Genomic DNA, 23,368 nt, shown 5'->3' on the forward strand with positions numbered 1-23,368 from the left:
TAGCTGGGTTGACCTAATTTTTCCTTATAGATCAACCCTGTAAATAAATTTAGGAACAGTTAGACAAAGTGGGAGACATTCTGGACAAAAAGGATTTTCATTTGAGAAGGTCTTATTGCCAGCTGTGCTGGATTAACTCTTCTGGGGGCCTGGGACTAATAGATTTTGTGGTGGATCCCTTGGCTCCACGGTGGAGCCCAAATGAGGAGTATAGAGTGAATGAAGGTTCTCCAGGATGAGGCCAAGGGGTTTGGATTGAAGGAAAGGGATCAGGGCAGGAGGTGGGAGATCTGGGCAGGAATTAGGATGCAGAGGGGTCTCAGGACAGAGATTAGGGTGGGGATGTGGGATCTGGGAGGGAATTAAGGTGTGTGGGGGGCTTAGGAGAGGGGGTTGGGGTGGAGTGTGGGCTTTTAGCAGGAACTAGGTGGCAGGAGGTGACTGAGGACTGGGACAGAAGTTTGGGGTGCAGGGCAGGTGATTCTGTGTGCTGCCCTGAGCCCATCTGCAGGCATCACCGCCTGCAGTTCCCACTGGAGTTGAGTCCCATCTGATGGAAGCTGCAGGGGTGGAGCCCTCAGGTGAGGAAAGTACCTGAACTGAGCTTCCCAGCCCTTGTAACCTCCACCACGTCTGGGAGGAGTGGGATAGCAGACAGAATATCCCACTTTACCCCCTCCAGGCAGGGCTAGAACACAGGGGATTTAGGGGTTATAGAACAGGCCTCTGGGCTAAGGAGGCCCAGCAAAAACATATGTATTTTTGATGCCCTGGAGATCATTTTCTGGAAACCTCCATAGCCCAAGATCCTGGGCTGAAGCCCCTAAAACCCCTTTTTAATTAGGCTCTGACTGCCAGTTAATTTTTAAAATACACCTTCGAAATATGTATATATATAGCAAAAATAATGTAATAGTTGCATGTTAATAAAATATAGTTCTGAAAATATTGTTTTAAACATAGGTTAAGTCTCATTCTTAATTTTAATATTAAGAATGAACATTTTTAAAAAAATATTAAAATATGTATTTTGGTACATAAATAGATTTTCTGAAACAAATAACACCAACAAAGCAGACATCCACGTCAGAGAACACTAATGCTTTTTATCTTTTGGAGATCTGGGACCAGATATACTCATGACAAAAACGAGGGATTCTCCATTTTATGTTCAGGGCTCTCAAAAGTGTGTGCTGGTGCCCTGGAGTCACCTGGGCTATGTCTACACTAGAAAGTTTTGTAGACAAAACTGAGGTTTGTCAAGAAAACTCACGTAACATCTACATACAAAATGCATTTTGTTGACAGAAACTGTCAACAAACAAGGCCGTGTAGATCCTCCAGGGGCCATTTTGTCGACAGAGAGGATCAAAAGATAAACCTGCTTTAATGTGTAGACGCGATCTGTTGACGGAAGTTTTGTCGGAACATGTCTTCTGATAGTAACGTCTGTAGACAGATGTTTCTAGTGTAGATGTAGCCCAGGAAACCAAGCTCTGGCCCTGCTTCCTGTGTCGGCATCTAAGAAAGAAAGTGAAGTAGGAGTCACTCTGAGGCTTTGGACTACCCAAGGATTCCCCAGTACAGAGGGAATCCTCAAGTGACCAATAAAACTAGCTCTACGTTGCTTTGTGCCATCAGTGTCACAAGTGGTCCAGAACACAGTTATGGGTCTGGCTAAGCATTCTAAGAGGATGACTGGTGTCTGTAGAGTGGGGGTGCAGGGAGATCCCCTCAGGGAGTCCAGGAGGAGGTATGTGGGGCACCACATTTAGCAATTAAAATTTTGACAGGGGCTCAGTGGGGCAGTACACCTCCTGAGTGCTTCCACAAGGCACCTAGTTCAGCTAAGAAAAATCTCTGGCAAGACTGGTGGATACAGCTAAGACTAAAAGCTTTTTGACTGAGATAGAAAGGGACTGTAAGTCACATGGCTGGCAAATTGGTGGTGTATGTGGTAGTTGCGCAAGAAAGTTGTCTAGTATTTCCTTCAGTGTGCTTTAAATCCATCATTTTGTTGAATAATGTTGTACTTTACATATAAAATCACCTTTTGGTGATTGCAGTTGTTGCAGCCATGTTGGGCACAGGATATATGACACATGGAAGCTGAGATTTCATAGTTTATTGGACAAACTTCTGTAGGCAGAAGAGACAAAGACCACTTCTGAGCTACAGAGTTCTGCTCTGGGAAAGGTAATCAGAGTGTCACAGCTAACTACATGGTGGAATAGATTATTAGCCAGAAGAGTTAATATAAGTTTCTGGGGATCATTCAGAATGAAGTGGGTCATTAACATGTCTGCAAATCATAGCACAAATGGTTAGGATCCCTACTGAATCCATGATTTTTACCAAATCTATCTAGCAAAGCTATGCATATAAACTCACAGACATGTATTTATTCCTTTGAGGACGAAGACTTAGAGATCAGCTATGGAGTGACTGTTTTGTGAAAAGTATTCTTGAGTGTTTTTGTCTTTTATCTTTTCGTGTGAAAATTCTGCCAGAGTCCCACGATTATCTAATTTCACCCACACCTTTGTTGTCTGGAGCATTGTGTGCACTGGATGAGTTATGTTGCATATTAGGACAGGAATGTGCAAGACCGACGGATTTTCAAAGGTGTTCTACGGGGGTGGGGGATGAACATCATAGCAGTGAAAATATGTCTGCAAGTTTTGCATCTGTTCTGGAAGGGTCCAGTGCCACTTTGAGTTGGCATGTTCTGGTCTGTGGGGAGCTCGTTTCTGATGATGAATTTGGTAAGGCTGGGGTTTATTTTTTTTTGAAGATCAGAAGATGTTCAGAAAAGAATTCTTCAGGCTGTGGTCCCCATTCAGGGTAGGCTGTGATTGTTTGACTACACCCAGATGGGTTTTAGGGTGGGCTGGTAGGAGATAATAAGGTGTGTGTGATTGACAAGGTTTTTCGCTGTACTGAGGCAGGTTTCTGGGGCATCTACGTGGCCCTTTCCATGATGCAATCTGCTTCTCGGGTGGAGTGCCTGTCTTTGGTAAAGGCAGTTTTAAATGTGTTAAGTTGTGTAACCCAGGCTTGCTCAGTGGTGAGCATTCCATGGTATGTGAATTCCCAGCTATAGATAACAGATTTCCTTATACTTCTGGGATGGTTACCAGATCTGTGGAGCAATGGTACTGTCCTGCCTTCCTTGTCATTCTTATATATTTATGTAGTGATCTGTACCAGTAGTAGAGAAGTAAAAGGTGGAAGAAAGGGAGGCAGTGAGCAGGTGTTTTGTACTCTGCCCAAATACTTCACAGAACAAGGGTGCAGATGGCAACAAAGGGCTCATCCACATTGCCATTTAATGTGCTGTAACTTTCTCTCTCATGAGTGTGAAAAACACCCACCATCCCAAGTACAGCATGTTACAGCTCCATAAAGTACCAGTGTAAACAGGCTACCCATGCTGCTAGCTATCCCACTCGTGGACGTGGTTTACCTACAGTGATGGGAGAGCTGTGTCCCATGGCCATGGCCTCACTGTCACTTGTAGAGGTTAATTGCAGAATAACTTTGTACTTGAAAGTTTAGGGTTGGTTGGGCAACACTCTCCCCCATATCTGATGAGCCCAAGACACGCCTTAGTGAAAAACCAGCACTCTAGATAAGTGGTGGTGCTACTGTAGCAGAACATATGAAGATAAGGAAAAAGGGAAGGGAACAGACAAGGTGTGATGTAGTGCAACCGGATGTAACAAACACACGTAAGCAAAATAAGGAACAGAACAAGTACTGATAGCTCAATAACTAACAAATAAGGAAATACCTTAAATGGTAATGAGTGACCTAGTGAACTGCATAGTAAGGCAGGAAACTGTATATAAAGCAGCACAGAAAGTATGGAACTTTGGATTTCACCGATGGGCCACAGCGCTGGTGCCTTGAAAGACTAGAGAACTCCCACTCATTTGCAGCTGAAAGGGGTCCCCAGCTGCTGAAGGGAAGTAAGAGCTACTTTCCTGTCATGATTTTTAGTTAAGGTGTTTTGTTAAAACTTGTCAAGGAATAAAGTGCTTGTGTTTGACAGACACCTGTGCAGTGTGTTTTGTACCAAGAGAACCCAGTGTCGAACCTAAATTACTCTTGCCTGCAACAGCCACAAAAGGTCATTACCTAATAAATAAAATTGTAAGTCTTTAACATACTGAAGAGCTGCCTTTTATGTTTTTATCTAGCTTCTTTTGGTATATGCTGTGACACATAGCATTAAGCAGTGTGAGTAAAGCGCTCTTAGTCTCTCCCTAAGTATTCAGTGCTGGTTGACTGGCTCTCTGCATTTCTATTGGCAATTCTTGGCATCTTAAAAGGATCAAGCCCCTATACTTATAACATGTTCAGTATGTGCCTGTCCTACAAAGATCAAGGAAATTTATATAAAACAGCACTTAAAAAGATGAAATAGCAATGACATATCCAGCAAATTTCTGGTACATATATATATTTTCCTGCCTTATCTATTTTTTTATATAAATTGAAAATCATACAATTTTATCATTCGTCCAAAGGTATAATATTATTGGAGTAACCACTCATTATTAAAAATTAAATGTTTAATGTGGATGTACGTTATTGCTGATTTAATTGTTTTCATTTAATGGAACTATAACTGTCTCTTTCATAAGCACGAAAAACATTTTCTTTTTTATTACAGATACAATTATTCTGGGAACAGAACTTTTTTCATTTGTCAAATTAATATAAGGTTAATAAAAATGTTCACAAATTCCCATTTCCAATTATTTAGTTCCAACACCATTTATTTCCTAAGAGACTAGCACATTGGCAATGTTTCCCCACACCCCATTATATATTTGTGTTCATGTTTTGACATTCTACGTAAGTTTTATGTGTTAACTGAATACAGTAAAGTGCATTATTTCAATTTGTGAATATATATGTACAGAGAGAGAGAGTTTAGACTTTTCTTGCTGTCACTGTCCTACTCTGATTCCATGTGAACTTAAACCTATGACGACTTATACACTTAAAGTAAAATGTTACAGTCTTCAATACTATCCTGAAAGAGAGTGGAATAAACAAGATTTTCATTAGGTTCTCCCCTCCATTCCCAGTCTTCTTTACACCAGCTTAAACATGCTTAGGTTTTTTAACCTTGCCTCATGGGTCCAATTATTTAAACCTTATATTATTTTTATTGCTGTCCTTTAGATTATCCTCCCCTTTGTTCATGTCTTTCTTAAAATGTGGCACCAGAACTGGATACTACACTCCACCTCAGGCCTCACCAGTGCTGAGTAGAGTGGGACAAGTACCTTCCATGGCTTACATGTAATACTGTAGTTAACAAACACAGAATAATCGTAATTTTTGCAGCTGTATCACGTTATAGGCTCATTCAATTTGTGATCGCTATAACCCCTGGATTTTTTTTTTTTTTTTAGTATTTCTTTCTAGCCATATATATATATATACTCCTTTTTCTGCTTGGCCACGTCTACCGTAGCCCCCTCCTTTCGGCATGCTAATGAGGGATTTCAGCAGATGCTAATGAGGCGCTGCTATGAATATGCAGCATTTGGTTTTGGTTTTGGGAAGAAGGGACTTTTGAAGCCCAAGGGGTGCTTTTGAAAGGCCCCTGTCTACACAGGCAGCATGCGTTTTGAAAACAGCACTTTCAAAATGTGCACGGCCACAATTATGCTAATGAGGCACTCCATATTCATGTGAGCACCTCATTAGCATCTGCCGAAATCCCCCATTACCATGCCACTTCCAAAAGGAGGGGACTAGTGTAGATATGGCCTTTGTGTATTGCTTTTCCTTCGTATATGTAGCATTTTGCATTTTTCTCTAAACTTAATCTTGTTAATTTCAGACCAATTCTCCAATTTATCAAGGTTGTTTTGAATTCTAATCCTCAATGCCCAAAGTGCTGGCATTCCTTCCTGCCTTGTAGTCATCCACAGATTTTGTGAACACCTCTCCTTCTCTCCATTATCAAAGTTTTAAATAAAAATGTTGATTGGAATTGGACCAGAACAGACCCTATGGGATCCTCCCCTAACAACTTCCTTGAAGATCGTTTTTACATCTACTGACTTCCACAACTGTTATGCCTGTAGCCATGTCAAAGAAGGAAATTATCTTTTCCAAATAGCCATCTATTTCTTTTATTCCTCAAAGCTGATTGTATATGATGTTGCAAAATATTGAAATTTATGATGACAATAAAACATGAGATTTGAACAATATGTGTGGGATTTTCTAAAGCACTCTCTATAGGCCAGTTATGATTCCACTGAAATCTAGTATTAAACTTGCATTTATTTCAATGGGAGCAGAATTAGACTACAACACCTATGCCCAGAAACTCAAAGATATTATAAGTGTCTAGTTCTCATTGATTTCAATGGGAGTTAGGGACCTAAATATCTTTGTGAATTTAGGCCTAAGTGTTTTTGAATATCCCACATATGTTTTGAACTGGGCAAAAAACATGAGGCTCATATTCAGAAATAATGTAACCCCACAACTAAAACTCTAGGTGGCGTGGGAGAACAAAGCCTGATTTTCAGAAATAAAAATGAACATCAAGATCAACCAAACAAATTAAAAAGGATGAAAGCTTTTCAACCAAACTCGTTATACTTAGAGATTCAAAACACAAGCATATCATAGTATTTGTTGATTTTATAAAATGGCAGTACACTGACTAATTATCCTTAATCAGTTCTCCAGCAAAGGATTTAGTTCTGTCAATCTGCACGTAAATGTCATTAATGTTGTCATCTACACAATACTTTTTTCCCTATAGCTCTAGTAAGTTCACAGTTTTGTTTGAAACAGAATCTAATTTTGAATGACAAGACTAGAGTTTATCATGTAGGGTGTGGATAGCAGAGAAAATCATTTCTGGTGAAACACCAGAGAATTAAAGTGGGGGCCTTCAAGTGGGGAGTTTATACTGTACTTTTGCCATTAAAACATTTGTTGGTCTGGGATGTGAAAGAAAACACAGTCCTGAATGACAAAAGATTTAATTTTGGAATGCGTTGCCTAGAGAGGTGGTGGATTCTCCATCCCCTGAGGTTTTTAAGTCCCAGCTGGACAAGATCCTGGCTGGGATGACTTAGTGGGGGTTGATCCTGCTTGAAGCAGGGGGCTGGACTAGATGACCTCCTGAGGTCCCTTCCAGCCCTGTGATTCTGTGATTCTGTAATGATGAAAAGAGCCACTGTAGCCTGTGGGAGTCATATTCTCATCAATGAAGCTGCCACCCCATCATTCGGGGTGGTTTTTATTTTGTTGCCAGGAGAGCTCTCTGCTGGTGACAAAGGGCCACAACACTGCACAGTGTGGCTACAGCAGCACAGCCATGATATTGTAAGATGTGCACTGAATATGTAGCCCCAGAGAAAATAAGAAGAGGGATATTAACGTCTGTGAGGAGATATGGGTCAGACATAGGTAAATTGTGGATCACACAAATAAAACATATACAAAACACATGGTGAGACATAGTATGATCCATTCAAAAATATGTCTGTAACTCCTGTCCCCTCCCCCTGTAATTGTAATTCTTATGCCAGGTGGAATCAACAGCAACAAGGGCTGGGTTCTATATCCAGAGGTTGTTCTTAACTAGAACCAGCTGAAGCTCCCACCCAGTAATATGCAAAAATTGAACTCCACCCCTAGGCAACTCTTAGAAGCAATACTTCCCCTCCCACAAGCATAAAGTCAGAGCATACCAGAGAAGGGAGCCAAGAATCAATTTGGGAAAACAGCATAACCATGATTTAAAACCATCTGACCATGAACAGACATGTACCCCAGAATCAGTTTCTCAACTTGCAGTGTGCAAATCCAGCAACTTAATGTTCCTCTAACACACTATACACCTCTCCATCCACTCACAGATGCAGTGCTTGGTCTGTGAAGACTCAGAGTTCAGAGGTTCATTCATGTAAGTTCACCTCCCTCCACCACTGAGATTGGCTCAGTTGCTGCTCTTTACTGTTTTCTGTTTGCTCCACTGCTGTTGGCAATGGTAAGTCATTTGCCCTCTCTCCAGTACTGTTGCTATTGCTGTCCTGCAGCCTCACTGCTGTAACCTCACATTCTGAGTCCCACCACTTAACCCAGCTCTCATTGCTTGTGCAGATAGTGGGGAATCTCACCATTAGTGCAGGTTGTGTAGTCTCTTTTATCACAATGCTATAATTAAGTCTCATCACTGGGTTATCAGTGATCACCAAACAAAAGAAGGGCTCTCAAATGAAATCAAAGGTGTTGAGAACTCCTTAGGCCAGGTCCATGTTAGGGGGGATTAAGTCAAATTTAAGGGTCTTAGGTTGGTTTTATAAACCTTCAGTCTTCACCATAGCTCTCGATAGCTCAATTTTAAGGGGCTCTGAAGCTGACATTTTTAATGCTGAATTCACCAGGAATAACTTCTAAAAGTCAGTATTACAATGTCAACCTATACAAGTGCAGATGGCAGCATTATTAAAATCTATTTCATTAGCCTCCAGAGCTATTCCACAATGCCCCTCAATATGTCCGTTCTGGTCATTGCTTCACCTCCACTGCTCTCCAGGGCTACGTCTACACTAGCCCCTTCCTTTCAAAAGGGGCATAATAATGAGCGAGGTTGGAAGATGCTAATGAGGCGCTGCTATGAATATGCAGCACCTTATTAGCATAATGGTGACTGCAGTGATTCAAAAGTGGCGCTGTCAAATCGCACACCACCCATGTAGATGGGGCCTTTCAAAAGCCACCCCCCAGTCTTTGAAAACTCCTTAGTCCTAAAATCAAATGTGGGGTGGGGAAGGTCACAGAGATGCCTGCACTCTACTTCCAGGGAATCACCCACTAGCAGAAGGCTAATATTCCAGCAACCATGAGTTTATTATCCTTTTGTTTTCTGTATACCCACTGCTTTGCCATTAGGGCCCCCTAAATAAAAACACCACAGGTTGGAAAAAGAAAGCTTTGTTTATTACTTAACATGCTTGGGGGTCCATGCTTTAGGGGTTCGGTGTGGTACAAAGGGTTGTAATAGGGTTGGAGATGGTTTCATAAAGGGCAAGGAAGCAGCATGGGTTTGAGGTTGGGTTGGTAGTTAATGGCAGGCGATTCAGGACCCTTGATTCACAAACCTGGTTTTCAAGGCATGCCTGTTTTTAATTCCCTCTTTCTGTGCTTTCCTGTTTGTCCTTGTATTTGGTTGCTGATAATTACTGGCCAGGAGATCTACTTCTGCCTCCCACACCCAAGAGTATGACATTCTCCCCCTTTGCGTCACACAAATTATGAAGAATACAGCAGGCCCCAATGAAAAGGGTAATGATTTCTTCACTGAGGTCTAAGTGGATCAGAAGGCACTTGAACCTGGCTTTTAAATGGCTAAAGGTACATTCTACCATTGTTCTGCACCTGCTCAGCCTGTAGTTGAAAAGTTCCTTACTGGAGTCCAGGGCACCTGTGTAGAGCTTCATGAGTCAAGGGAATAAGGGGTAAGCAGGAATACCAAGAATCACTATGGGCATTTCCATGTTCTCAATATTGATTTTCTGGTTTGGGAAGAAAGTACCACCCTGGAGCTTTTTAAACATACCAGAATTCCTAAGATTTTTACATCATGTACCCTTCCTGACCACCCCATATTGATGTCAGTGAAACAAACTTTGTGATCTATCAATGCCTGCAACATGGTAGAGAAGTACTCCTTGCAGTTAATATAATCTGAGGCTTGGTGATCTGGTGCCAGGTGGGGATGTTCCCACCACAGTTAGGGAACCGAATGGCAGCAAATCCATCCACTGTGTTCTGTGCATTCTCCAGATTCGCTGTGTTTCACAGCAGAAGCTTAGCAATTGCCTTGGCCACCTGAATGACAACAGCCCCTGCTGTAGGTTTGCCTACTCCAAATTGATTTCCCTCTGACTGGAAGCTGTCTGGCATTGCAAACTTCCATAGAGCAATTGCCAGATGCTTCTCAACTCTCAAAGCAGATCTCATTTTGGTATCGTCATTTTTCAGGGTGAGATACAGCACTTGAGAAAGTTCCAGGAAAGTGGCCTTATGCATGCAGAAGTTTTGTAGTCACTACTGATCATCCCATAACTGCAGAATGATGCGGCCCAGCCAGTCTAAGCTGGTTTTGCAGGACCAGAACCTGTGCTCCAGTGCCGCAAATAACTCAGCAGTCCTGTTCTCTGGAACTTAGTGCGTCAGTACACCTCTTATCAATTCACTGATACTCCATTAGCATTGTGTTCAGAATATACTGCATTGCAGTGTGGGAAGTCATCATAAAACACTGCACCAAACACTGAAGTATCTCAGGATCCATGTTATTCTTTGTAATGGTGAGTGACAGTCAATATAAACGTGGTGTGGAAATTCCCTTATCCATTTCTTTTCAACAGGAAGTTAGAAATGAGGGAAATGCATTCTGGGATGATGACATCAGATGACATCATGGTGACTTTTTTCCATAAGACACTGGTAGATAATCCCCAAATGCAAAGTGCCTGCAGGAACTCTCGGATAGGCGGCCACAATGCATTGCTGCCACACTCAAACTTAGGCAATCTGATGGGGACACATGAAGTCGACTTTGTGAGCAGTTTTGGACACTTTGATTTTATAAAATCCAGTGTTAAAACATCAACTTTAGGAAATCTGACTTTATTCCCAAGTGTAGACATGCCTTTAGGTATCACCACCAAATAGGAACATCTGTCCCTGCCTCTCTACCACCCCCTCACAGACTTAGCAAACAAAGTTCAGTTTCAAATGAACCTTTCAATCAGGGCAGGATAAGCACAGTTCTGATGACCTTTACTCATCCTATATGAAAAAATTACCTTTCATTACCCCTACACTCAATACATAAGTAATTTGTAAGCCAACACAAGCCAAAATTGATCATTTAGGCAAAGCAGCTCCATCATGCTACATACCTAAGCCAAGTGGATGTGTTTATGCACATATTTTTCCCTGAGTCCATCACGAGACATCAGGGAAGAGTTAATTCAGACCTTTCTAACATAATGACAATGAGAGAGGGGGGAAAAACCCTTTTAAAGGACATAAAATCCCAGCATTATATCTTCTCTGAGCAAAAATAGCCCTCTGATGGGACAAAATGTAGAAGAATCTTAATGGAGGACAAGGGGAAGAAAACCTGTACAGAGATGTCAACGATGGATGGTAGTCCTCCATTTTTGTACCAATGTAGACCGGGGCAGCAGCTCTCACATACAGGCTGTTCCTGTATGACAGCCAAGCAAGGCTTGTAACTCCACCTCACAGTAGCTGTCAGTACTGGGAAGGCAGAACAACTGGTAGTGGACTCTAGCTGGTACCTGACATCAATAGGACCCTCCCAAATACACTGAAGGGCAGAATTTATGGAAGAGGAAAAGTTTCTGTTGGTGTAAATGGGCTCATGCCAAGTTCCATTATCTTCAGTGGAGATCTAGTCATTAATGGACAAAAGGAAATTTATCTCCAGATGTTCATCTCTACTTTTTCCTAAGTCTTTTTCCATCTGAAGTTCTTGTCTAAATTGTTTCAGTTTTTCAACTTCGAAAACCTAGGATAATGTTATTTTGCAAGTTACCTGGTGTGATAAAGGTAGACAGTCCCTTCCCATGAGCACTCACCACCATCTCTGTCTGTGGACCTTCAAACATACCTTTGTTTTCAAAAGTCTACACCTTTCAAAAACTTTAGCCTGTCTCTAGCACTCTGTTTTCCCAATAGGCGTATTTGTTGTTTTCTTTCCCAACAAAATCGAAGTATTTAGAGGGCTAAAGGATCAGATTGAGTTCTTCATTCTCCACCACTGAAGAATATCTCAGTCTTCTGATATGTGTCACATCTACCATTAAACTGATATAACAACTTATTTTAGCCAGAAGTGCAGGAAGTATAGGGTTTCTGAAGTTACAACTCAGATACAGAAACACAAAGTTTTTTAATTTAGTGTAATTACATTTCTTTCATTCCAAGAAGTGAGACTTATTCACTTGCTGTCAATGTATGGAAATAATTATATATGCAACTGTAAACACAACTGTAGATAAGATTTGTGTGACCTTCAGTAGTATGATAATTAATTTAAATCTTCTTTTGTTAAATGAGAGTATTTCACATAAAAAAGCAACTAAATTACTTTTACCAATTAACTGTAATTTTACCAGTTAACTGTATTATAGAACTTGTTGAAATTATCAATGATAATAATTAATAATAATGATGGAAATAACAAAATAAACAAATGCCAGCTGGCCTATGTTTTAGACATGTTTTTGATTTCTCACTGAAGACAATATCTACTTCTTGATCTAAAACAACACAATTGATATGCCCTACAATTGCTATATAAAGGAAACATTAAATGTGAGATAATAAGACAAAACTTTTCAACATTTCATTCTCTCAAAATATGTGACAATATTTCAGGTGTCTCCTTTGGATCTTGGCATAGGTTTATCTGAACAGCCTGGAAAAAAGGACTTTACTAGGTGGCTAAAATACAGTGACTCTTGTCTGATTAGGGGCCTGAATGTCATTAGCAAGCAAAAGGGAATCTTTGTCTAGATCTGGAAAAAAGGTTAGACTATTCAATCTATTATTCAGATGTGGCTAACTGCTGTAAATAAAAGGTCAATAAATACATTTAATCAAGGGAAATATAAAACAGTGAAGAAAGATAATGTATGTGGTACTGTGCATTTCTCAGATATAAACAGAAGGGCATATTTAATGTGAGATATATGAAAGTTCATCTCATCCTGTCTGGTTTTTTAAGTGACTTTAAATTTATTTTTGAACAGGCTATAATGTACAATGTATGCTTCAAAATGGAAATCAAACAAGCATATAAACAAGAACAGCAGCAGCAATAGTTAAAGGACATAAAAACATTTTCAGGACTGACAGAGATTGATGGACTGTGCAAATATTTTGCAATTTTTTGTAGATGCATGAACCCTTTAAAAATCCTTTCCAGGACTGTGTATGTAGGTAGAGTAATAGGCTCCTAAAGACCACTGGGTTGTAGGAGACAAATGGACAAAAAGAGCTGTTTAGCTATGTCACAATCTAACTGGCAGAATTAGGATTAGAGATGGTCCCAAAATGCATGATTTGGATCTGAATGCCGACTGTTTCCCCACAAAAGTGTCTGGGTATTCAGAAATAGATGGGTGGGGAGGGAGGGTGTGTGCATGTGTGTTTCTTTAGGTACAGCTCTAATCAATGTTAGAAATTAGGAAACCCATCTGGCAGAACTGGGGAAGTGGGGCTGAAGAGATGGTGCTATGGGCCCCAATTTTGGGTCTGTTTACCCACCAGACAGCTCCTCAACGTAATGAAAAGTATGACATGTACTGCAAAAGCATCAGCAGTTCACACAAAGTTGTGAAGCAGAGGCTCCCAAAAACACTAGAACCAAAAGGAATATTTTATTTTAAATTAGAACCATAGAAATGTAGGGCTGAAAGGGACCTCAAGAGATCATTAATTCCCTCTCCATGTATTCAAGCAGGACCGAGCAAACCAAGACCATCCCTGTCAGGTGTTTGTCCAATCTATTCTTAAAATGTTCATTGATTCCACACCCTCCATGGGAAGCCTATTCCAAAACTTATCCACCCTTATAATTAGAAAGTTTTCCTAGTATCTAACTTAAATGTCCTTGGCTGCTGATTAAGCTGCTCACTTTTTGTCCTATCTTCGGTGGACATGAAGAACTACTGATTTCTGTCCTCTTTACAAACAGCCCTTTACTTGTGTGAAGACTGTTACCAGCTCCCTCCTGTCCAAAGTCTACCTTTCTCAAGACTAAATATAACTTTTAACTTTTGCTCATTGGTGAGGTTTGCTAAATGTGCTATCATTTTTATTGCTCTTCATTGGAATCTTTCCAGTTTACCCATGTCTACCCTAAAGTGTGGGAGCCAGAACTGGACATAGAACTTCAGTTGTGACCTCACCAGGGCTGAGTAGAGTATCTTACATATTAATACATACAGGATGGCATTAGTCCTTTTTGCAACTGCATCACATATTCCCTTTGTGATTTTCTATCGCCATTAGATCTTTTCCAGTAGTACTACAACCCAGCCAGTTATTCCCTATTTTTAGGTGTGCATTTGATTTTAACTTCTCAAGTGCAGTACTTTGCACTTGTCTTTATTGTAGTTCATGTTACTGATTTTCAGCCACTTCTCTCATTTGTCAGTAGATAACCATCTTTCATTATACTAAGACCCAAGGTAACCTAAGACTTTCAAATGTCCTATTTAGTGTTTGGAGTTTTCTGTTTCACATTTCTCTGGGTTGGTTTGTTTGTTTCAGTCGGCAGTTATGAAATATTATGAAAGAAGCTTTTCTTTTTTCTGTCTTGTGGCCCAATACTACAAGGTACTGAGCCATGCTGGTTGCCATCAATAGCTCTTTAAGTCAGTGGAAGCTATGGTAAATCAGAACATGGCAAGATAGCAATCCAGAATTGGCAGAATTGAAAAGAGTATATTAGAATGAGGGCTTTTCCCCCTGCTTTCTAGACTACAGCAACTGTATCAGATTTAAACAAGTTGCAATGAAGTGGGGTTTCTGAAGATTTTGTTCCCTTGGTTAGATTGCATGTGTTTCCTGCTGCCCTATAGTAACACCAGATGGGTGCCTAAGTTTCCCTAAGCACAGCATCAATGCGTAGCTGGTGATGGGCATTTTGGTGTGATGACTTCTCACAGGTATGCAATGGGCCTCCATGCCCAATGTAAGCTAGGCAACCAGAGCCGCGTCTACACAAGCCGGCTATTTCGAAGTAGCCATGCCAACTTCGAAATAGCGCCTGCTGCATCTACACGCAGCGAGCGCTATTTCGAAGTTGAAATCGATGTAAGGCGGCGAGACGTCAAAGTCGCTATCCTCATCAGGAGATGGGAATAGCGCCCTACTTCGACGTTGAACGTCAAAGTAGGGTATGTGTAGACGAGCCGCGTCCTGCAACATCGAAATAGTGGGGTCCTCCATGGCGGCCATCAGCTGAGGGGTTGACAGACTCTCTCTCCAGCCCCTGAGCTCGATGGTAGCCGCATGCAGCAGCCCCTTAAAGCTCCCCGCCCCCTTATTTCCTGTGCAGGAAGCTGAGAGCTCGTGCAGGCAGCAGCACAGCCACGTGCCCAGCCTGCACATCTCTCCACAGCCCCAACCCACCATCCTGCACCCCATGGCAGCCAGCCAGCCAGCCCCCCAAGCACCCACAGGGCACCCCCCAAGGGGACCCAGGGCTCCCAGCCTGCCAGCCAGAGGGGGAAGAGGCAGCAGGGCCCCTCCGGGATGGAGGCTGAGATCCGGGACCTGCTGGGGCTCTGGGGTGAGGAGGAGGTGCTCCAGGTAATGGGGAGCAAGCGGCGGAATGTGGATGCGTTTGCTCTGCTGGCCGAGGGCCTGGCTGCCCGGGGTCACCCTGCCCACACTCCTGACCACGTCAGGAGTAAGGTCAAGGAGCTGCGGCAGGGTTATGCCTGGGTCGGGGACACAGCCAGACGATCTGGGGCCGCCCCCGCCACTTGCCCCTTTTACAGGGAGCTCAGGGAAATCCTGGGCCCCCAGTACACCTCCTCCCCCCTGGCCACCCTTGACACATCGGCCGACGAGCCCCAGCAGGCCCCGGAGACGGAGTCCACCCCGGAGGCCAGCCCTGCACTCCAGGGGCCCCCCCAGGAGCCCACCCCAGGACACTGGAGGAGGAGGAGGGAGGGCCTCCAGTGACAGGGGGCTCCAGATCGCCCTCCCCTCCCACAGCTCCAGCAGGGTGTCCACCCGATGGCTGTCCCCCGACCGTGGGAGCGGAGCATCAGGTATGTACCCCCCTGGTGCACACCCCCAGGGTTAAGAGGCAGGGACAAGAGACATGACCAGGGCCCTCCACACACCCAGATGACCATGGCCCCGAGGACAGCAGTGGCATGTCCCTCAGAAGAGTCCATCAGCTCCTGCCCCCCAGCAGGACAGCACCATGCCCCATCCCTGGGGATGGGGGGAGCAGAACCTAGGGTCCCCTGGGGGGGGGTTGGACACCCATCATCATCATCAGCAGCAGCAACTCTGGGGGATGGGGATGGGGAACCAGCAGCAGAGGGGTGGGGGGAAAAGGGCCACAGGTCAGGGCCCAGACTAATGGCTGTCTCCACTCTTCTTCCCCCCTCTGTTCCGCAGCTGCAACATTGGAGGGCCCGGAGAGCACCGGCGCAGTGTCTGTCATCCCGGAGAGCCCACCGGGGCCATCCCACTAGGCCAGCACCTCAGTGGAGCACGGACCAGCCCGAGGACGAGCCCGACAGTGGCGGGGCCATCTGCGGGCGTCCACGGACCCTGAGCTGCTCGCCACCCTCCGGTGTCAGCTGGAAGTGTCTGAGCAGTGCCTGCAGGTGGAGGAGCAGTGGCTCCACCTCCAGGAGCGAGCGCTGGCCTGGCGTCAGAAGGCTTGGGGGGCCTTCATGCGCACGTTCGATGCCATCGTGCAGCACTTGGCCCCCCCACCACTCCACCCGCCGCTCCACCTGCCATCCCTCCACCATCGGCTGTCCTGGGGCCTGCCACCGAGGGGGACCATGGGCCTCCGGACACTGCCCGGCCGTATCTGCCGGTTCTCCTGGCCCCCACGCAGCCTCGACCAGGCCTCCGGCTGAGATATGGGTCGCGCCCCCCAACACCAGGCACAGGACAATAGGGGTGTGTGGCCGAGGACGTTGCCCCCCAAGGCCCCCTCCTTTGGACTCATTCCCCCCATGTTGGTGTAAATAGTTTTTGTTCTACCCCTGTTTTGTAACTGCCCCCCCATGTACATAGTTCCCCCCTTATTCTTCTGTTTTCATATTATTAATAATACAAAGGGTTGCAGGGTTTGGTTTAAAAAAATTCCATGTTTTTATTGTACAGAAGTGCGTGGGGTGTGTGTGCTCTCGGGTTCTCTGTGGTGTGGGCGGGGGAACAGGGAGTGTTGTGGAGGATGGGAGGGTGCAGGGGGTGGCTCATCCGCAGCTGGCCCTGCCAGCGTTCACCCTGCAGCCTGGTCAAAATGGGCCCACAGGGCCTCCCGGACCTGGATCCCCTCAGGGTCGACCTGGCGACTGGGGGCAGCGGGTGGCTGGACGTCAGCCCTGCCAGCTTCCACAGCCCAGCCCTGGAAGAAGGCCTTTCCCTTGCTCTCCACCAGGTTGTGGAGTGCGCTGCATGCGCCCACAACCTGGGGGATGTTGGTGAGGCCTGCATCCAGGTGGATGAGGAGACACCTCCAGCGCCCTTTGAGGAGGCTGAAAGTGTGCTCGACCACCTGGTGCGCATGGTTCAAGAGCATGTTGAACCACTCCTGGCTGGCTGTGACATGGCCCGTGTAAGGGTGCATGAGCCAGGCCGGAAGGGGTACGCCACATCTGCGACGATGCAGGGGGGCATGGTGGTGTCCCCCACAGGGATCTCCTGCTGGGGGATGTAGGTTCCCGCCTCCAGCCGGCGGCACAGGCCCGAATTTCTGAACACCCAGGCATCGTGGGTGCTGCCAGGCCACCCAACATAAATGTCCAAGAGGCGGCCCCGGCTGTCCACCAAGGCCTTGAGCACCACGGAATGGTATCCCTTCCTATTGAGGAAGCATCCTCCACTGTGCTCCGGGGCATGGATGGGGATATGGGTCCCATCCAGAGCCCCAAAGCAATTTGGGAAGCCCAGGCTGGTGAACCCCGTGATGGCAGCATCCGGGTCCCCGAGCTGCACGAGCCTGTGGAGGAGCAGGGCATTGATTGCGTGGACGACCTGCAGGGGAAGGACATGAGACAGCACCTGTGAGGGGTGTGCAAGGTGTGTCTGTCCCTCCACCCCGGGCTCCCCCCTCCCCCCCAGGGCTCCCCCCAGGGCTCCCCCCCAGGCTCCCTCCCCTCCCCGTGGGTCCTCTTACCTCCATGAGGACAGCCCTGACGGTGGCCTTGCTCACGCCGAACTGCTGCCCTTCGGATTGGGAATAGCTGGATTGGGATTGGGAATAGCTGGATTGGCAGCTGTCTGGAGTGGCCAGTTTCCAGACAGCGATGCCGACCCATTTCTCTACGGTGAGGGCATGTTGCATGGGAGTGTCCTGGTGCTGTAAGGCAGGGGTGAGCCACTGGCAGAGTTCCAGGAATGTCTGTCGGCTCATTCTGAAATTCCGGAGCCAGCGGTCGTTGTCCCACTCGCTGAGCACCAGCCGCTCCCACCAGTCCATGCTTGTGGGGTATCTCCACAGCCGGCGGCGTGTGCGGCGGAGGGGAGCTGGGAGGGCAGCAAGGTCTGGGGCTGCTTCCTCATCCCCCGAGGACAGCTCATCTTCCTCAAATAAAAGATGGTTAGCTGCCTCCTGCATGGCACTGAGCAGGGCAACCACTGCTCCTCCAGGGGCAGGTGTATGGTCCTCTGACTGCTGCTGCTGCTGCTGCTGGGGGTCCATGCTGCTTCCACGGGTTGTGCGTGCCTGTGGCTCTGCAGACCGCGTGCTGTGCAGGCTGAGTGTGTCTGGGAGGGGCCCTTTAAGGGAGCAGCTTGCTGTTGCCCCGGAAGTGCTAGTCCGCCCTGTGACCCTGTCTGCAGCTGTTCCTGGCACCCTTATTTTGATTTGGGCCACTTTGGTGTGTAGACGCTCCCCTGCAGCACCTACTTCGATGTAGTGCTGTCCAACGTCGACGTTGAACGTCGACGGCACCAGCCCTGGAGGATGTGTAGACGCTATTCATCGAAATAGCTTATTTCAATTTCACTATATCAAAATAAGCTATTTCGATGTAGCATACCAGTATAGACATAGCTCAGGTGATATCTTTCTTCCACAGGAAATAGGATAAAGGAGGAAGTAGGGGCCTGGCTGGTTTGAATCTGAATTAGGCAGTTGAGTGGGGGCAATCTTGGCTGACTTGAGAGGGAGGAAGTAGGTCCAGGGCCCCTCTGGGTCCCCTTTCCCCAAGATGGATTGTACTGACTGCTTCTGGCTTCTGTGCTGACACGTCTGTTCTATGCTGTGTCCCTGTGTCCTAATATACCTTCTATTCTACCTACTGAATGAGAGACACATCTGATTGCAGATGGGGTGTAGGGCCTGGTAACCTCCACACTCTGTGATACAAGCATCCAAACTTTTTGACGTTCTTCTATTTAATCACAAATGAAGGATGCAATAAACATATAGAACTGAAAGAAATAGTGTTCTAAAATGCAGTAAGAGACTAGGGTTAGGGCTGTTGACTTGCATGATTTTATCATGAATCTCACAAAATTTTATGTGCTTCTTAAACAGTCATTTCCTGGTACGCTATGTTTTTGTGAGACTTTATCCTTTTGTTTCTATTTTTAAAATAGGTTTCTAACTTTCATGGTTTCAGAGAAAAGTTTCACAACATGAACCAACTGCACTTGAAAGTCTCAAACCCAATCAGATAATAGATTGATTGATTATGGCCTGACTCATGATTTTTAAACACTTGGGGTGTACATTAGATTTGGGAAGGCCCAGAGGCTGCAAAATACAAGCTGGCTTATGCACAAACATGATAGATAGCATATGGCCTGAAGTTAGCGAAAGAAGAGCAAGTTTCAATGAGCAGGTTTCACTTAGGTGTCGTCATTGAAACCTGCTCTTCGTTCACTAACTTCAGTTCATACATCATCTATCATCACTGATTTGATATACAGAATAGGTGTGGCAAGGACAATGAATGAGTCTGATTTCAAAATAACATCCAAAAATAACTTTTAAAATGCAAGAAAAGTAAGTTCCAAATTACACAAAATATATTTAAGCTACATCTACACTGGAGAGTTTTGTCGACAAAAGTCCTGGTTTTGCCACCAAAACTCGCAAAACATCCACACTAAAAATGTATTTTGTTGACAGTATGTCAACAGAACTCTGCACTTTTGTTAACAGCCTTCTGCCTCTGCCCCGTAAGTCAGAATGCCTTTCTCAACAGAATCTGTTGACAAAAAAGCTGTGTGGAAGCTCCAGGGGTCCTTCTGTCGACAGAGAGAGCTTCTGGGTCACTGGGCTACCCTGACTGCTGTGCTTCCAGATGACTGTTCTGTCGAGAGACCGGCCACACTCTGTTAACAGAGCAAATCAGCAGAGCAATCCCCTGTCATGTGTGGCCACAATCCATCAAGAGAAGTTTTGTCAGCAGGTACGTTCTGACAGTAACTTCTGTTGTATAGACAGCCTTAGCGGCAGAAGGACACACATTTGAATTCCATAATTCTAGAACAGCTCCTTGCATATAGCCCAGTTATGCTGGGTTTGAACAAGACTTTACTTTTAGACTTACTGATGATTGACAGTAGATAGCCACCAATGTCATTACTGTCCTGTTTGATTAAAAAAAGCTTAGGAATATTGCTATGGCTTCTTGTTTTCGAGACTGTGTACGAGTGCATGAACCTTTACACATCTTATTCATAGCATTACCTTTGCCACTGCACTTTGTTTTAAATGTAGAGTTAGAAAAGCAGCCTTAGCTCTTTCTGTTATGTTTGTGTGGAAATGGTACATTCATTTTTTGCAGATTTTTGCTATGAAGACCTACACAATTGAATGTGGGGAGACAATAGGGAATTGTCACCATACTAGAAATGGTGTACTTATCAGCTTGCCTATGCTCTTCATCTTAATGTCCCAATCATATGTCTTTTTTAAAAAGGTGAAGCTACATATTATTTTCCCTTCCTAGTACCTCATTACTCAATCTCTCATGCAGTGTCCGATGTATATTTGGAGGAGTCAAAGTTTGGACTGTCACCAGGACTGCTGCTGCTATCATGCATAACACATGCTGCTAGTTCTTTAGCTCTTGTTATCTCTACAGATGCTCCTCTTGTTCTTTTGATAGTTTATTCAGTGATGATGGGGGAAGGACAGGCTGCCCTTGGTGCTGTACAAAAGCACTTCTGGCTTCCTTGCTGGCTTTCTCAGCTTGGCAAGCCTGGAGTAGTGAAAAGATGCATCCTAATGAATGATGTTGTTATGATGAGGCTGTCCCAATAAGGTATTCCAGGTTGCCATGGCTCAACTTTGTTTCTTTTACTGGGAATAGCTTTGGAAACAAATACCGTATCTAGTAAAAGTTTTAGAAGTTGCATATCGCACTAAATGCAAACGATCTTTTAGTAGAAAAGAGAAAAACAATGGTCACTTAGTGGAATTATGTCACTGTTATTCTACTTAGGTTTATAGACCCAAGCAGCGTGTATTGTCACAGTAAATTTTGTATTGAAATTTTTGTTTGCTTATACATAATGGATCTCTGAATCTTGTGAAGTGTATCCATTTATTGATCATGTTATTTGCTTTCCTACAGTTAAAACTGTACACACCTACAAGACCAGACATCATCTGATACTACCATCTCCCTTACCTTCCTTATTTTAAGGCATTTGCTAATCACCAGCATCTGTAGCATCTGTCTAGACTCTAAATTCAGCTATAGCAAGTGTGTTTTATATTGGTTTTAGGGTCTAATCCAAATTCCACTGAAATTTGAAAAAAGTCTCACTGACTTCAATGGGCTCATGGCTATTGCTCCCTGTTTTCCCTTATGTCTGTCTTAGCTGATTTTTTGGTTAAACTCTCTAGCTCTCCACATCCCTTCCCCACAAACCTACACACACAAAACAGAAAAAGATACTTGGAACACTATGGGCTTGTCTACACTAGCTCCCTACTTCGAAGGGAGCCTGGTAAGTAGGGGGTTGGGAGTTTATTAATGAAGTGCTGTGGTGCATATACAGCACTTTATTAAGCAAATTCCCCCCTGCGGCAACTTCAAAGTGTTTAACTTGTAAGTGCCAGCTTACATCTAGCTGCGGCTCACCCGCCCGTACTTCGAAGTGCCCAGCGTACTTTGAAGTCCCTTTACTCCTCAAATTTTCTCCCTTTACTCCTTGAAGTTGCTGTGGGGGGGAATTTGCTTAATGAAGCACTGCATATGCACCACAGCACTTCATTAATAAACTCACAACCCCCTACGTACCATGCTCCCTTCGAAGTAGGAAGCAAGTGTAGACAAGCCCTATGGCTATGTCTACCCTTGCCCTGAACTTTGAAGGGGGCATGATAATCAGGCTGATGGGAGATTACTAATAAAGTGCCACAATGAATATGCAGCACTTCATTAGGCTAATTCTCCCCCACAGCAACTTTGAAGTTTTTTACTCTTTCAATGATTTTTTTAAAAATAACAATGAAAACCATTTACATGGTTATTAGTAGTTTGAGGTTCCTCACTCTTCTGGCTTGAGTGACATTTGAAGCCAACAGACTCACCAGTACAGTATCTTTGCTTTCTGATTGTTTCAGAGGAGACGACAGTGGAAGAAACCCTTAAGTGGTCAGTCTGTGAATCTCTCTCTCTCTCCCTCTCTCTCTCTCTCTCTCTCTCTCATATCCAATGGCCTTTTTAAAGACTTAGAATTGGGTTCAGAAATTGGTTTCTTTAAGTCTTATTTTTGAGGTATGCCAGGCTTGATTCAGAGGTCATTTTCAGAGATACAAATCCAGAGTGATTTCACTAAAGTCATTAAAGCTGCCCCAGTTGAAATTCAGTCTGAGTGAGAATAGAATCTTGGACTTTCACATAATGGCAGGTTTGGCTCCTGGATCATTTTACCTTCTCCTACCCAATCCCAGCTCTGCAAACTCTAAAAATTCAAACATGTGATGCAGAAAATATATTTATCATCATTTTTTATCCTTTTCTTTTCTGTTAAAATATAAGGGAAACTGAATCTAATGGATTTCCAATCATAACGTTAGTATAAATAAATGCAAAAAGACAGCCTTTCTGTCAGTTAGTATGAAATGTTAAAGAGAGAGAAATAAATGGAAAAAAAAAAACTAAAAAAACCCCAAGACAAACTATTTTAGTTATGTATAGCTGCTATGGTTATATCAATGAAATGTAAAAACATTTTTCAAGTATGGAGTAAAAGAAATCACAGATCTTTAGATATAATCAGACGCTTCTCTCTTCAGGACCAATTCTACATCTATTGAAATCTTTAAATTGATTTATGGGAGTTGGACTGACTTTTACTTCACTACCAGGCAGGTTTTATTGACGAAGTAATTGAGAGTTATTTTAAGTGTTATTCCACTATGATTTAATACTGTCTTTGACAACTTCTTAAGACATCTACTAGCTTAGCCACTGATGAAAATGTTCTGTTGAATAGGGCACTGGATTTTAGTGTAACCAACACAGAAGCTCAAGAGACCTCTAGCACAAAGAGATCACTAATAATATGTACCTTATTGGTGCACAAACATTACACTATGTTA

Source organism: Carettochelys insculpta, chromosome 6, assembly GCF_033958435.1.
Source record: "Carettochelys insculpta isolate YL-2023 chromosome 6, ASM3395843v1, whole genome shotgun sequence".
NCBI lineage: Eukaryota > Metazoa > Chordata > Testudines > Carettochelyidae > Carettochelys > Carettochelys insculpta.